The sequence below is a fragment of the Artemia sp. Qi Xiang Cuo genome, chromosome 5, assembly GCF_049724085.1.
Source record: "Artemia sp. Qi Xiang Cuo chromosome 5, ASM4972408v1, whole genome shotgun sequence".
Classification (NCBI taxonomy): domain Eukaryota; kingdom Metazoa; phylum Arthropoda; class Branchiopoda; order Anostraca; family Artemiidae; genus Artemia; species Artemia sp. Qi Xiang Cuo.
In genome coordinates this window covers 69,106,411-69,121,015 of record NC_142798.1, presented here as the reverse complement: position 1 = coordinate 69,121,015, position 14,605 = coordinate 69,106,411, and the positions used below count along the sequence as shown (strand labels likewise).

The window sequence follows — 14,605 nt, the reverse complement described above, 5'->3', positions numbered from 1 at the left end:
ACTTATTTTTTGTCTAGGCCTAGTTCAGTAACCTGCAAATGATTGATAGGTAGTGTTATTTTTTTTTTCAGTTAAGGCCCCTGGGCCTTTCCGGATTTTTTTGGATATGAGAGTTTTTTTATCACTAGAGAATAAAAGAATTTGAACTTAATATAGAGCAAAAATGGGGTTTTTATAGGCCAAATGAAAATACTGAAAAAACAAAGCGAATATTTCGAGAGGACAAACGCCTCTCTTCTTCAGCGCAAAACGAAATAATATATCCAAGGAAAGTGCCGAAAAAAAAAAAAAAAAAAAAAAAAAAAAAAAAAAACGCGGAAAGTCAATGTGAAAAGAACCGAAAAACCCAAAACTTAAAAGATGAATAAAACTCAATAAAAGCCAAAAAATAAAAGAATTAAAACTAAATACCTAACAACCATAAAAGCGAGGTATTCGCCAATATCCGCGATTTGCACATAATCCAAAAAAAATATGAACTGCCATCGACGGATACTATCGAACAACTGAGAAAGATAGGAAACAGGGTTGCCACCCTGACCTGGAAGAATTTACTAAATCCGAGAGGAAAAATTTACTAGATCGCATCTGTTTTTACTAAAATCGATGCCTGACGGTGCGCGTGCGGCTATGCTCCACGCGCACCTGCAAACATTAATTTTTACTATAGGAGGATAATCAATACGATTTTCAAAATCTTTTTTCCTTTTTTCTTTTTTTTTTCTTTTCCTCTTTTCTTTCGTTTTCATAGTATGATTGAAAATTCCGGAAACCTACAAGTTATATATATATATATATATATATATATATATATATATATATATATATATATATATATATATATATATATATATATATATATATATATATATATGTATATATATATATATATATATATATATGTGTGTATATGTGCGCATATGCATATATATATATATATATATATATATATATATATATATATATATATATATATATATATATATATATATATATATATATATGTATATATATATATATATATATATATATATATATATATATATATATATATATATATATATATATATATATATATATATATGGTTGGCTTTTGCTTTAGATTCCGAATCATCAGAAATCCAAGTGTCATTATAGCTTCATTTTTAGCTGGTAAGATTTGATACACAGAAAGCTGATTTTGTCGACCTTTCGACGCCGGAAGTGAAGTAGTTGTTTATGAAAATAGGTGACTGCTTGTCTGTCTGAGACGGACAAGCAAAATTGTAAATTGTAAAACAGACAAGCAAAAATTGTAAATTGTCATATGTTTACGATAATTTTTTCCCCTGAATTCATGGAAAATAAAAAAAAAGTTTTGTTTACTATAAATCATGACTTTTTGCTAGTTTTTACTAGATTTCGGGAAATTTACTAGATCCTCTAAATTTACTAGATTTTTTTTTACGAGATCTAGTAAAATCCTACTGACGGTGGCAACCCTGATAGGAAACAATTCATTCACTCAAAAAACAATACGAACCAGCAATTAAATAAGTTGGAGAACTATGTCATTTGATTTCGGATTTTAATTAATGCATTTATCGTAGACACCCTTTGAGACCTAAGGGGTTGTTCACGTGTTTGTTTATATGACTGGGAAAGTGGTTCAAGGTTTATTTCAGGGATTACTAAAGTATCGGCTTCTCTTTTGAGAAAACCGAAACATGACTCGTTTATTCTTAAATCACCGGAATCTCTGTTTAAAGCTAGACCTAAATGTTGGTATTTATAAATTTCAACAGCTTCTCTGTAGTGCTGGACCTTTGTCATGCAAAATAAGGCTGGCTTGATTAAACAAAATGGTATGGTCTGGTTTTTCAAAAATGTGCTCTGCAAGGGCAGTCAAAATTTTCTGTTTTTTTTCCGCTTCTTAAGTGTATTATTAATTGAACTAGAATGCTGGGTTAATCTATCCGTTAGCTGCTGATCAGTACTTCCGATATACCAAAGACCAAACGAACAAGGAATTCTGTAGACACCGGAGTTTTCACCTATCGGGATAGGGTCTTTACCTTGATAATTTTGGGACCTGATAGTTTTTCTGGGTCTATAATAAGTGTAAATGTTATTTTTCCTTAGATTTTTTGAAATTTGGTCTGAAACCCCTTTAACGTATGGGAGACCAAGATAAACTGAATTTTCCCTTTGATTTGTGTTTTCTGTGGAACTATCTGATAATCTTTTAATGTGTTTTGCAATTACAGAATATATTAAACTAATTGGATAACCATTCCCAAATAAAATATCTCTAAGGTGGTTGAGCTCTAAATCTATGAAACGTGTTGAACAAACTTTCAATGCTCTATCAACTAGAGAAGTGACAACTCCTCTTTTCACAGCAGGAGAATGATGGTTTAAGAAATTATCATATATATATATATATATATATATATATATATATATATATATATATATATATATATATATATATATATATATATATATATATATATATATATATATATATATATATATATATATAATGAAAACAAAATGTTACATGGATATTACAAAATGGGTAAAAATACGAAAGCTGGTTAGAATCCTGAAAGTATCTTCCAAATCCCACGATCTTTTTGAAGCTATCTGCAAGACATATAATCTTAGTCCATCCATCACAAAAGGCATGAATGTTCGATGGAACAGCACACTTACCATGATAGAAATGTATTGTCCCCGAAAAGAGCCACTGTGCGACTTCTTCAACCAAAACCTACGTGACGCTAAGATTAGAGAGCTCGAACTTCACAGCAATGAGTGATCCATCATGGGAGCAGTCATTGAGGTTCTTCGCCCGTTCAAACAGACAACAGTGATAGCTAGTGGATACAATTATATTTTGGCAAGCGAAGTCGTGCTGACGATTAAGGGATTACTGTTGTTTTGTCAGACTCCAGATACTAGTATTATGGCTGAGTCAATCAATGGGCTGAAGGAACTTCTAGTTGTTCAGCTCAGGAGATACTTTTCAGCCAGTCCTAAGTTTGATATGATGCTCTTGACAAGAGCTGGCTTTTTGGACCCTGCAATTTATGAAAAAATGACACGTGTAGACAGAGAGTCAGTTCGTCAGTCCATCTCCTCGCTTCTCCAGCAATTCATCTCCGAGCAGAGAAGCACAGAAGAACTCGATCCAATCCAATTGAACTCCAAATCTTTCCCTCTTGACGTCGCTCATACTAAGGCAGGGACTAACCGAAAAGGGTCACCAGAGACTCTTGATCAAGAACACAGCTTGTTTTCTAAGTTTCTCGACACGACTGGGTTTCGGATGAACTCTACGAGGCAAAATGCCAACAGTATGAGCATTGACCGCGTGGCAGCAAATATTATCAGGGCATATGAGGAGAGAATTCCTGTGTTTTTGAGCGAGAGACGAAGATCAGGACAAAATAATTCTGATCCACTAGAATTTTGGTCTGATTACTTTTACACTTACCCGGAGTTAAGTGAAATTGCATGTATTCATCTATCAGTCCCTGCAACTTCAGTACCAAGTGAGAGTGCATTTAGTATTACTGGGTACTTTACGCGAAAGCAGTGCTCACGAATGACTGCAAAGTCACTTGAACTCTGAATGTTTTTAAGTGATAAATTTTAATTTATGTGGTCTTTTCAATATTTGGTCTTTTGTATATTTGGTCTTTTTTATTAATCTATATTAATAAATATTCACTTTACTCTCGTAAATCTAAAGAAACTGAATAAAAACACCAGAAATATCTTTTAAAACGGCCGTTTTTTAATTAAAAATAGGTCGTTTCTGTTTTTAGGTAAAAAAAAGGAAAAACATAAATGGATTCGCGTTTTTTTTCACCGTTTTCGTTTCGTTTATATATATATATATATATATATATATATATATATATATATATATATATATATATATATATATATATATATATATATATATATATATATATATATATATATATGTGTGTGTGTGTGTGTGTGTTTGTGTGTGTTATTTTTTTTTTTTTACAAAGGCTTTAAAAGACTGAATTTGACATATCTGTACTAGTCTATATATACTGTTAAATACTTTAATTTCAAAAATCCGATTAAAAATCCAAAACTTCAAATAAGAAAAAGAAACTAACTTCTGCAAATTACGAAACTTCAAATTAAACTCATACAACACTTCCAATTTTCTTCTTTTTTTCAGAACCATTTGAAAATATCATATACTCATTCAAAACTAAGATAGTTCAACTTTCAAATCGCAGTACGGTCATCCAAAATACACATATTAACTATTTGAAAAGCGACAAAGTAAAAACAAGATGCACACATGACTAGTGGGCTTCCCGCAGACGCTGTTTTGATGAACCTAAAAAAAAAAATATTAAAGACTCAAATCTTCCAATAAATCAGGGTCAAAATAAAAGCAGGTCGTCACTAAATGGGGCGGAGAAGAGATCATAAGGAATAATTTAGAAGAAACTAGAACTTCTTGGGAGAGGGCGAAAAGTGAAGCCTTTGCCCTTTGCCAAAAAAGGGCAAAAGTGAGTAGATTTGGGGGAAGAGCGTGCACAGCAGTATTGACCTCAGGTGGCTTTTAACTGTAGTGAGTTGTTGGTAGCAGTAGCATTGTACCTCTTTCGTTTAACTCCCCTATGGTCTCGAAACTCTTTTACTTGTAAAACATGATATCGAACTAGGGCAAATATATGTGTATGGACCAATATCGCCCATTGAGATGTTCTCCGAGGCACTTTACTAAATAAATTTCAGCTATTTGTTTTTGCTGAAATTCTGGTCCTAATAGCATCAACACCGAAAACAGGAACTTTTCAGGGTGTAGTAGAAAGATGGACAATTTCCTTTTTAATAATTATAACAATCGTTCCAAAAAGAAATAATTGGTTTGGAAATCAGGCTTTTAACGATTCTAGGGAACTATTTTAAATTGACAGAGGGTGAAGTCTACTGTGTGGTGTGACGAACCAGAACAGCTAATCACTAGCCACTATCTATGACCACAGTTGTGTGAACGTGTCTGAAGTCAGGTGAGCATTCCTCATTAGACGGTCAGTAGGCTTAGCAAATTTTATCTCTAGTTTCGTTGTCGACCGGTCATTTCGCTATAGTCACATGACAGGGGATTGAGTTCAAATTGCTGGAGAATTTTTTTTTTTTTTGGGGGGGGGGGGGGGGAAAGAAAAGGAGTTAGGAGGCTTCAACCTTTTGTGGTGAGGCGAGAAGACACAACGAGTTTTCTCGTGTCCTCGCTAGGCTCTTTGGCTTAATATTACGCAAATTACAAGCAAAGATCCTTGATAAAAAATTATAAGGTGAAAAATTGACTTTGTGCGACTAACTTTTTAAAGGCTTATACATAAACTAAAACGGTAGAACTGTTTGCCCCAACATTCATACAAAAAAGTTGAAATCTGATACGCGTTTATCAAGGACTGGAATAGAGAAAGCCGCTCAAACCTCAGAACAATTGTACATTGAATCTTATTGAACGACAAGCATCAACGAAAAACCGCGTGGTAAACTTTTTACTTAAGACGCGGTAAAAATAGTTTCACTCTATCAACAAAAATTCTGTCGCATTCCCCCCTCCCCTAAAAAAAACTGTCCCTAAAATTTGAAGCTTTATCCTCCAGCCATTAAACCAAAGAATTATAATAACTATAGCTTTTGATATTCTCATTGTTTCTCATATGTTTTCAGGCTATTATTTTATAAGCTGATTATAATATTTATTATAATAAATATTATTTTGTATTAATATTTTTTATTTTAGTTATTATTTATTTTATAATATTATTATTTTTATAATATTTATTATTTTAGTTGTTATTTATTATTCAAACTAGCACCGAATCTCACTGGATGACAAACATGAAAAAAATATATATTATGGTAAAGAGTGAGGATCAGATAAAATTGTTCCCCTCCTTCAACAAAAATTCAACCATTTTGAACACCACCCCATCCCCCTTTCTAGCAAAAAAAATCCCCTGAAAGCTGAAAGTTGCACCTCGATCCCACAGGGTAGAGAAGACTCACCGTAACTTTGAAAACTCTCATTTACAAAGGAAAAAATCATATATTGGTTCATTGATAAATTCGCCTGATTAATCAATTGATTAACATACTGTGCAGAAGCTTGTAGTGACAGATAAGTTGAAAAAGAGAGCTTGAGAATTATTTCCCCCCAAAACTCACACTGAGTCGCAGTTATATTTGAAACATTCAGGCATCATAAATAGTTGATAGCATAACTTAAAATTATAAAAAGCATATAGCTCTAAAAATCATCATATGACCTAATAAGAGACGAGGAAAGACTCGTGCTGTTTTTGGTACCAGGACGAAACGGTAACATCTTTTTTTCTCTGTGATATCAATTGATGACAAGTGAGCTGTAGCAACTGCCACTCCCTAGACATAGAAAAGTACTTTATTTTTGCGTTCCTAACAAAAAAATCGATTCTTTTTCAAAATTAAATTTTGAAAATTACCTTTTTTTTAATCAAAAAAAGTTGTTGCAACCCCATAAGATGATTAACAATTTATATATCGTATTACTATTCGTGGATTTGAGACGTTAGTTTTCAGAGAGATATTGAGATTCCAATTTTGAGAAATGAGAATCCTTGGTAGCTTAAAGAACATCAGTACTTCACCAAAATAGCCTCATAAACGAGTACATAAATTAAAAACCTTCAATACACTATCTGTCTTCAACTGACTTTAATGTCACATTATTCAAATATGCCAATATTTCTGGTAAAATGTCCTGGTGTTACTCAAAGTAAAAATGAATAAAATAAGCACTAATAGCGTCTCTTTGGTAATTATGCTAGGCTGTTCCAGACACTAGAGACCCAACGCTGAAACTAACGTATGATGAGCTTTCTAGTTGCTTTAAGGAAGTGGCAAATTGGCTGCCAATGGGCAGCCAATTTGCGACTGAAGGAAAAATCTCGTTTTCCAAGCTCGTAAGCTTTGGGCTCTTTGCCGTTTAAAGAGTGCAATTAACTTCAGTCGATTACAGGTCAACACGAAGAGTTAGGCTAACCATATTGATGTCTCAAACGTAGAAGAAAAACAAATGAAAAAATCTTAGTGTAAAAAAAACAATATATATCAGCAATTTTGGATTTTATTTGTCTTATGGCCACTGGACCAAGCTTTGTTCAGTGAAGTGATTTTAATCATTAAAACTGCGTCCAGCATATACCCCTCCCCAAAAAGGGAAAGCCACCCCACAGAAAGGCGTACCCTGAGATATAACCAGATTCACACAACAAAAAAAGTACAATTTTTTTTAGAGATTTAGTTTTAAGAAAAAACAAAGATACTAAGGAGAAAGTATTTTTCAAATTCTAGGGGTCAATTCCGAGGCCGAATTCAGAATTTTTCTTGGGGGGACAGCGGTTCGGGGTTAGTGTTTTGTACAACAAACCCTGAAGAAATGCATCAGAAATTCATTAATGTGTATTTTCTAACGTTTTTACGTTAGTTACGTTACGCTTTTGTTACATTAGTCGGACAAAATTTCAGGGGGGGGGGAGACCTAGTAACCCCTCTGGAAACAACCTTGGTCAATTCTACCCCTTCAATTGACATCTCTGGTTAGTGCAAAGGCTGGAAGATCTTATTCTGATTATAGGCTAGTTATAATAAATGGCAATGGGTTTTACAAACGAAAAGCTAGAACCCCGCACAAAATAAAAATTTTACGTCCGTAGAAAGGCCCATATAAAAAATATATTAGCTTAAGCTACTTTAGGTAACTTATAGTCCTCGAAGGAGTATTATGCTATGCCTAAATACTGCTGATGAGATGCAGTGTTAGAGCAGAGATAATCAATCCAACAAGTTTTACTATCAAGCAAAGAAGTCCGACACGAAGTTTAACGACATAATTAAAATTTTGTTCTCTTTGTTATTATTTCGAAACTCTCTTGAAAAGTTGGCATATCTAGAGGATCACCATATCGCTGGCAATTGGTAATCACTACATGCAAGCAGGAACGTATCCAGGATTTTTTTTTTCGGGGGGGGGGGAGGTACAAAAAAAAATAATAAAATTTGTTTATATTCATTTTTCTTATGTTTTTACGAGTCGGACAAACATTTGGGGGAATGGGGGTGTAAACCCCCTAACCCCTCCCCTGGATACGGCCTTGCATGCAAGGCCCATACAAGACGACAATATTGCATTACGAATCAAGAACTTGAAATATTTACCAAATGAATTTTTTATTTTGGTCGACCACACCATCATTCCAACTGTATCGAAGATCTACCACTGCTCTGATAGACTACCTTGTGGGGGAGTAGTGACGGGTGCGTTAGATGGATGGGTCCTCACTTCTCCTACTTTGCTTCGGCTATTCCTTCGGGTACGTTTCTTAGATGGCTTCTGTGGTTGATTTTCAGAGTTTTCTCCATTCACGCTTGGGATCAAACCATTTGCTTCATTCTGACGCTAAAAGAAAAAGAGAAAATATTACAAATTATTTAATGAACCTTTCCACCAGGGTTGTCACAAATAGCTAGACAAATCGTTAAAAATCATTAGCAAATAGTCTAAAATCGCAAGACTAAAGGCAGATCACTTATAAACCTAGTTTATATAAAACCTAGCGATCTAATTTTTTATATTATAACTCTTCACTTTTCCATTGTTGCTGTTTGAAATAAGAATATTTGATAAACTTTGCCACCAGACTCCAGCCGGAAAAACGAACTAATCCACAACAGAATTAAATTTAACTGTTCGCCAGGTTTTTTTTTTTACTTTACCAGCAAGACAAAATTTTGCAGTGCGGAAAATCAAATTTTTCATCCCTGATCTGAAAAAACAATATATATATATATATATATATATATATATATATATATATATATATATATATATATATATATATATATATATATATATATATGTATGCATATATATATACGATATAAATACAATTTTCGCATATATATTGTTCGGTGATCCGAAAAAACAATATATATATATATATATATATATATATATATATATATATATATATATATACATATATATATATATATATATATATATATATATATATATATATATATATATATATAGTATATATATAGTAACACATCTATATGCGACAAAAACAATTTTCGCATATATATATGTATCAGTAGATCCGAAAAACACATATATATATATATATATATATATATATATATATATATATATATATATATATATATATACATATATATATACATATGTATATATATAAGTAGCAATCATATACGCGAAAAAACAATTTTCGCACATATATATGTTCGGCGATCCGAAAAAACAAAATATATATATATATATATATATATATATATATATATATATATATATATATATATATATATATATATATATATATATATATATATATATATATATATATATATATATATATATATATATATATATATATATATATATATAAGTAGCAATATATATGCGAAAAAACAATTTTCGCATATATATTGTTCGGTGATCCGAAAAAACAAAATATATATATATATATATATATATATATATATATATATATATATATATATATATATATATATATATATATATATATATATATATATATATATATATATATATTTCTCTATTTTCTCTATTGCATTTCGGTTTGGGCATCTACCTTTCCGTCTGTTTTCAAATCTCTCCAAATACTTCAGAATAAAGCAATGAAGATTCTTTTTAATGTTGATTGCAGATATTCAGTTAGACACCTATATGGGACTTCAGGAATTTTTTCTTTGGACCAACTTCATTTAATTTCTATCTCTAGTATTTGTCACGATTATCAATATAGTCATTTACCTGTAAATTTCTCCGGCATTTTCTCAACTAATTCTCAATTTCATAATTATCCTACTACGCATCGTTCAGACTTTTCGTGCGAAATTCGCCCGACATCGAGAGCGGGATTCAGCATCCGTCACATTGGCCCAAAAATCTGGAACTCAATTCCTGCATCAGTTCGAGAATGCACCAACAAGCGACATTTTCTAAGACTGACGAAGAAATATCTTATGACATGCTAAGCATTTTGTTCATTAGGGTTTTCTTTTTCGTTGTTGTAAAATTTAGTTAGAAAATGGCTGTGTATTTTCGTTGGCAATATTTTCAGCGCTAAAGTATGCCACCAGGCATGTGCGCTGTTTTGTGAAATTTATTTATGTACGTGTTATAAATAAAAATATTCTACTCTACTCTATATATATATATATATACATATATATATATATATATATATATATATATATATATATTTTATATATATATATATATATATATATATATATATATATATATATATATATATATATATATATATATATATATATATATATATATATATATATATATATATATATATATATATATATATATATATATATATATATATATATATATATATATATATATATATATATATATATATATATATATATATATATATATATATATATATATATATATATATATATATATATATATATATATATATATCAACAATAATGAGCAACAGTTTCTCTCAGAATTATATGGGACAATTTTTCTATCAGAATGCAATAGTTCATGAAACATTTTCTTAAAAATTGAACTTCTTTATTACCATCATAAAACAGTCAAATAAAGGTGGATTTGAATTTGATTTGCACCACATTTGAAATGCAGCAAGTAAAAAAAAACAACCAATGTCACAATTAACAGCCTCATTGTCCACAAATATAGAGAAGAATGCAAAGAACCTTTTCTTGAAGAAGAAGAAGTTTTTCTTAAAGAATGCGAGTTCTATAACGCAGTATTTTTCACACTGAGAAAAAGAGATTTTAGGTTGTCACAGAGGAAAAGAGGTTTCAGGTGGTTACAGAGGAAAAGAGGTTTCAGAGTTTATAACACAGTTGAAATAGAAACAAAAATAACACGTTTGCCACCTTCGAACAAAAATTAAATCAATTTAAAGCTGAAGCAAAAGCTTCAGAAACATTTTCTTACTCATCTACTTACTACTCAGCTTACCACCTTATTCACCTTACCATTACTTAAAAATCACCTACGTACTCGCGAGCATTTTTTTATTTCAGCCGATATGAAAAAAAAAAATCAGATTGTTGAATAGGCTTCAACTTGATAGAAATGAGTCAGGAATCCTATCTATACAAGTCTGACTACATCTTTTCTTGCCCTAGTTACATACGATCGGCTTGTAGAACATTAAAATTTTGATGGAAAACTAGATTTTCGCTATGTATAGTCTGCTTAGCCTGTTCTGCTTAATTTCTTTTTATTTGCTTATTCATTTATTTCTGACCAATGATTTTACTAGCGATCCAAACTGAGGGGAAAAGCAGAGTAAATATAATTTAACGACACAAAATGTTGCAGGGTTGCAACGTTGTTTATCAATATTTTACCTAAAATTGTGCAAATTTCTCTTGCGTCTAGCTACCTAAAAGTAAGACTGATTAGTAGACATTCTAATGCCTACCAATTTAATGGCTACTTCTAAGGATTAAAGAATTTCAGTAAGAGTTTAGCGAGAAATACGCATTAATGGCGTAGTTTTATTAGTAGAAGGTAGAATTAATTCATTCATATATTTTCGCGTTTATCTCATTTTGCCACCCCTGTGTTATACTTATTGATTAAATGTTAAAACGAAGAAGAGATAATAATTTATTCCACTATGATAAAATTATTCTTCTGATATATATGTAATTTTAACTTTGAAACTCGGCTTTTTCACTTTCATACACATAAGCTCTATTTTCCACATTACATGCAACTAATTTAGGCCTTTTCCATTGACAAACGAAATAGTAGAATCATAATCTGAATTGTAAATTTGCTGTTCCACTGCTAATTGAGATTATGAAAATTCTGTTCCATTGACAATCTGGATTGTAAGTTCATAATCTAGATTGTGAATTTTACAACTACGCTCGAAAGAAAGATTGTGGATTTGGATTGTTGATTTTGCCCAGTCGTCAATTGAGTTCACAAACCTTTGTTGTTCCACAGATTGCGACTCCACAATCCAGTTTTATAAACTAGTTTCATGAACTTCATTGTTCCACTGATAACTCTCAATCTACTACTACTACTACTACTAACAACTCACCGCAGCACCTAGCCGCCTGAGGCCAACACAGCTATGCACGCCCCTCCTCCATCCCAATCTATTCAAGCCTCCCTTTTTACACCCGCCCACGAAGTTCCCATTTGCTATAAATTTTTCTTTATGACGTCCTCCCACCCCAGATGAGGACGACCTGCTTTCCGTTTAGCCATAGACGGTTGGCCGAAAAGAACAATCTTCGGCAATCTATCATCCTTCATCCGCACAACTCTTAATCGTGTTTTAATAATTCGGTTTGTCAGTGGAAAGGGCCTCTTATTGGTAGATAAACACGTGGGGAGAAATGGCAAGAGAAAAAGAAGAAGAGAGGGAGAACGAGGGAGTAAGTGAGTGAGAGAGAAAGTGAGAGTCAGCGAGAGAGAGAGAGCGAGGGAGAGCGTACCTGGTTATGTTGTTGATACTTTTGGGCCTTCTGTCTTCCTGACTGATGGGCACTTGACGTAGCATAAGGAACCGTTTTAGTGACTTGTCCAACTGCTTTGGTTCTTCCTTCTCTAAATACCTAGAAATGTGCAAACTATGAATTTCTTACTATTTGAAATAGCTGCACAGACTATCCCCAATGTCGTGCAGCACTTCACAAAATTTTTACTAGAAATCTGGAAATTTTTTACCATATATTAAATACATAACCTAACCTAGGTACCTCCCCCCCCCTCTAAACCGCAGAAAACAACAGTTCAAATATCGTAAACGCAATGAAAACTACCCTTTACATTCCATTTCTCAATAGCGGTCTCTTGAAATAGCGGTCTTTGACATCCTGAATTGGAAGTTACAATTTTAATCAGTGCAAGATGACCATTTCTGGGTGTTTGTCCCCTTGTTCTTAAATTGTGCAAATTCACGTATGGTAGTAAGTTTTCGTAATTTACGAAAAGACTGCTCAAAATTTAATGATCAGCAGTAAGTTCAAGCCGATTTACAGGGTTTGTTGGCATACATTATCAATAAGCCAAGTTCGAAGAGAAGAGACTTCGCATTCGTTGGGTGTCAAGTCGAATTTCTTACTGTTTGAAATAGCTGCACAGACTATCCCCAATGTCGTGCAGCACTTCACAAAAATTTTTACTAGAAATCTGGCAAGAACGTTTTAGCAGAAACACGGTAAATAACCAAATAATTTTGCAATTATATCTATAGCAAACGCAGGGAGGTTGCACTTAAATGCCCTAAAGGAAGTAGGAACACTTAATACCCTAATGCGAAAACATGATAAAAAGAAAAATAAAAGAGTAGAAACAGGACGTAGAATTATTAAGAAAGGATGAAAAAAAAAACACTTAAATACTCTAAAGGAAGTAGGAACACTTAACCCTTTCCGGCACGAATTATGAAATCGTCAGAAAATTTCGCTTTTTTTTTTACTTTTCCTATGTCCTTGGGCTTAGAAACCGACAAATATTGAACTAAAAAAAATTTATTACAACTATGAAATGAAATATAAGGTGGTGTCTGGTAGAGACCACTTTGAAACATGTGCAGAAAAACCTCACTTCTGGTGAAAAGAATTTAAGCAGTTCTTTGTGTAATTCATGCACAATGGAACTTTACAAACTGAACATTGTCATTTTGTGCGATGGGGCTCAATCTTTCTACTACATTGAGCACATCTTCTTGAAGTACCCTGAACAGATAAGTGTTTAGATTGATCCAATCTCTTTTCTGGAGGAACGTAAAGCTTGAATTTGGGGAAAACTTTCAATTTTCTCTATGGCCGACCTCTCTCACCCTTGGATGAATAACTTCCAACCAAACAAGTGACAATGCGACATCTAAAGTATTTCAGCGTCATCTTATTAGCATCTGGTATAGTGGAAAACTTGAACAAGATAAAGGAATTGATCGTTGTAATGTCAATGAAGTGCCACAGTAGGCGGTGCCACCACTTTCTGCTTTTTCTGTCAATCCCATAGAGAGACTTCAACATATCAGCTTTGTCGACGCATCTCATAAATTTGTTGTACTCGACGACCACGTTTGGGCATGTAACTTGGGTAGCAGATCCATCTTTCTCCTTCCTACCGATCTTTGTCAATTGTCTTCATTTATGAATCGTCAGAAGAAGTTGTATACATTGTTCGTCTTTCCAGCGTACAATTGGATTCCATCTGAACTCACAGCGTAGTCCGAACCACCTTGTTTTAGCTCTTTTTCGGCTGTGAGTTTGGATAGACTTTAACGGTTTGCACGAACTGCATCACAGCAGTAGAGCTTGCTGTTCCAGGAGTTTTTTTCCATTTTTTCGATGAGGTTTACCCAACCGAAAAAATTGTCACAATAAATGTGATAATTTTTTTTCCAATCCCGTGGTAAGATCGATAACTACTCGTTCTTCAAGTCCAAACTCTCTATGGTCAGCTAACTTCCTGGTGTAGACCTGAAAA

General features: G+C 32.6%; 1 long non-coding RNA gene across 1 annotated transcript; it reads right to left on the bottom strand.

Moving 5' to 3' along the window:
- Nucleotides 1–4,071: 4,071 nt before the first annotated feature.
- LOC148952437 (uncharacterized) lies at nt 4,072–12,731 on the bottom strand. The gene is made up of 3 exons (XR_016141769.1): nt 12,601–12,731; nt 8,254–8,494; nt 4,072–4,372 (listed from the first exon to the last, which is right to left on the bottom strand). It is a non-coding gene; the product is annotated as an uncharacterized LOC148952437 (long non-coding RNA).
- Between the last annotated feature and the right edge of the window lie 1,874 nt (nt 12,732–14,605).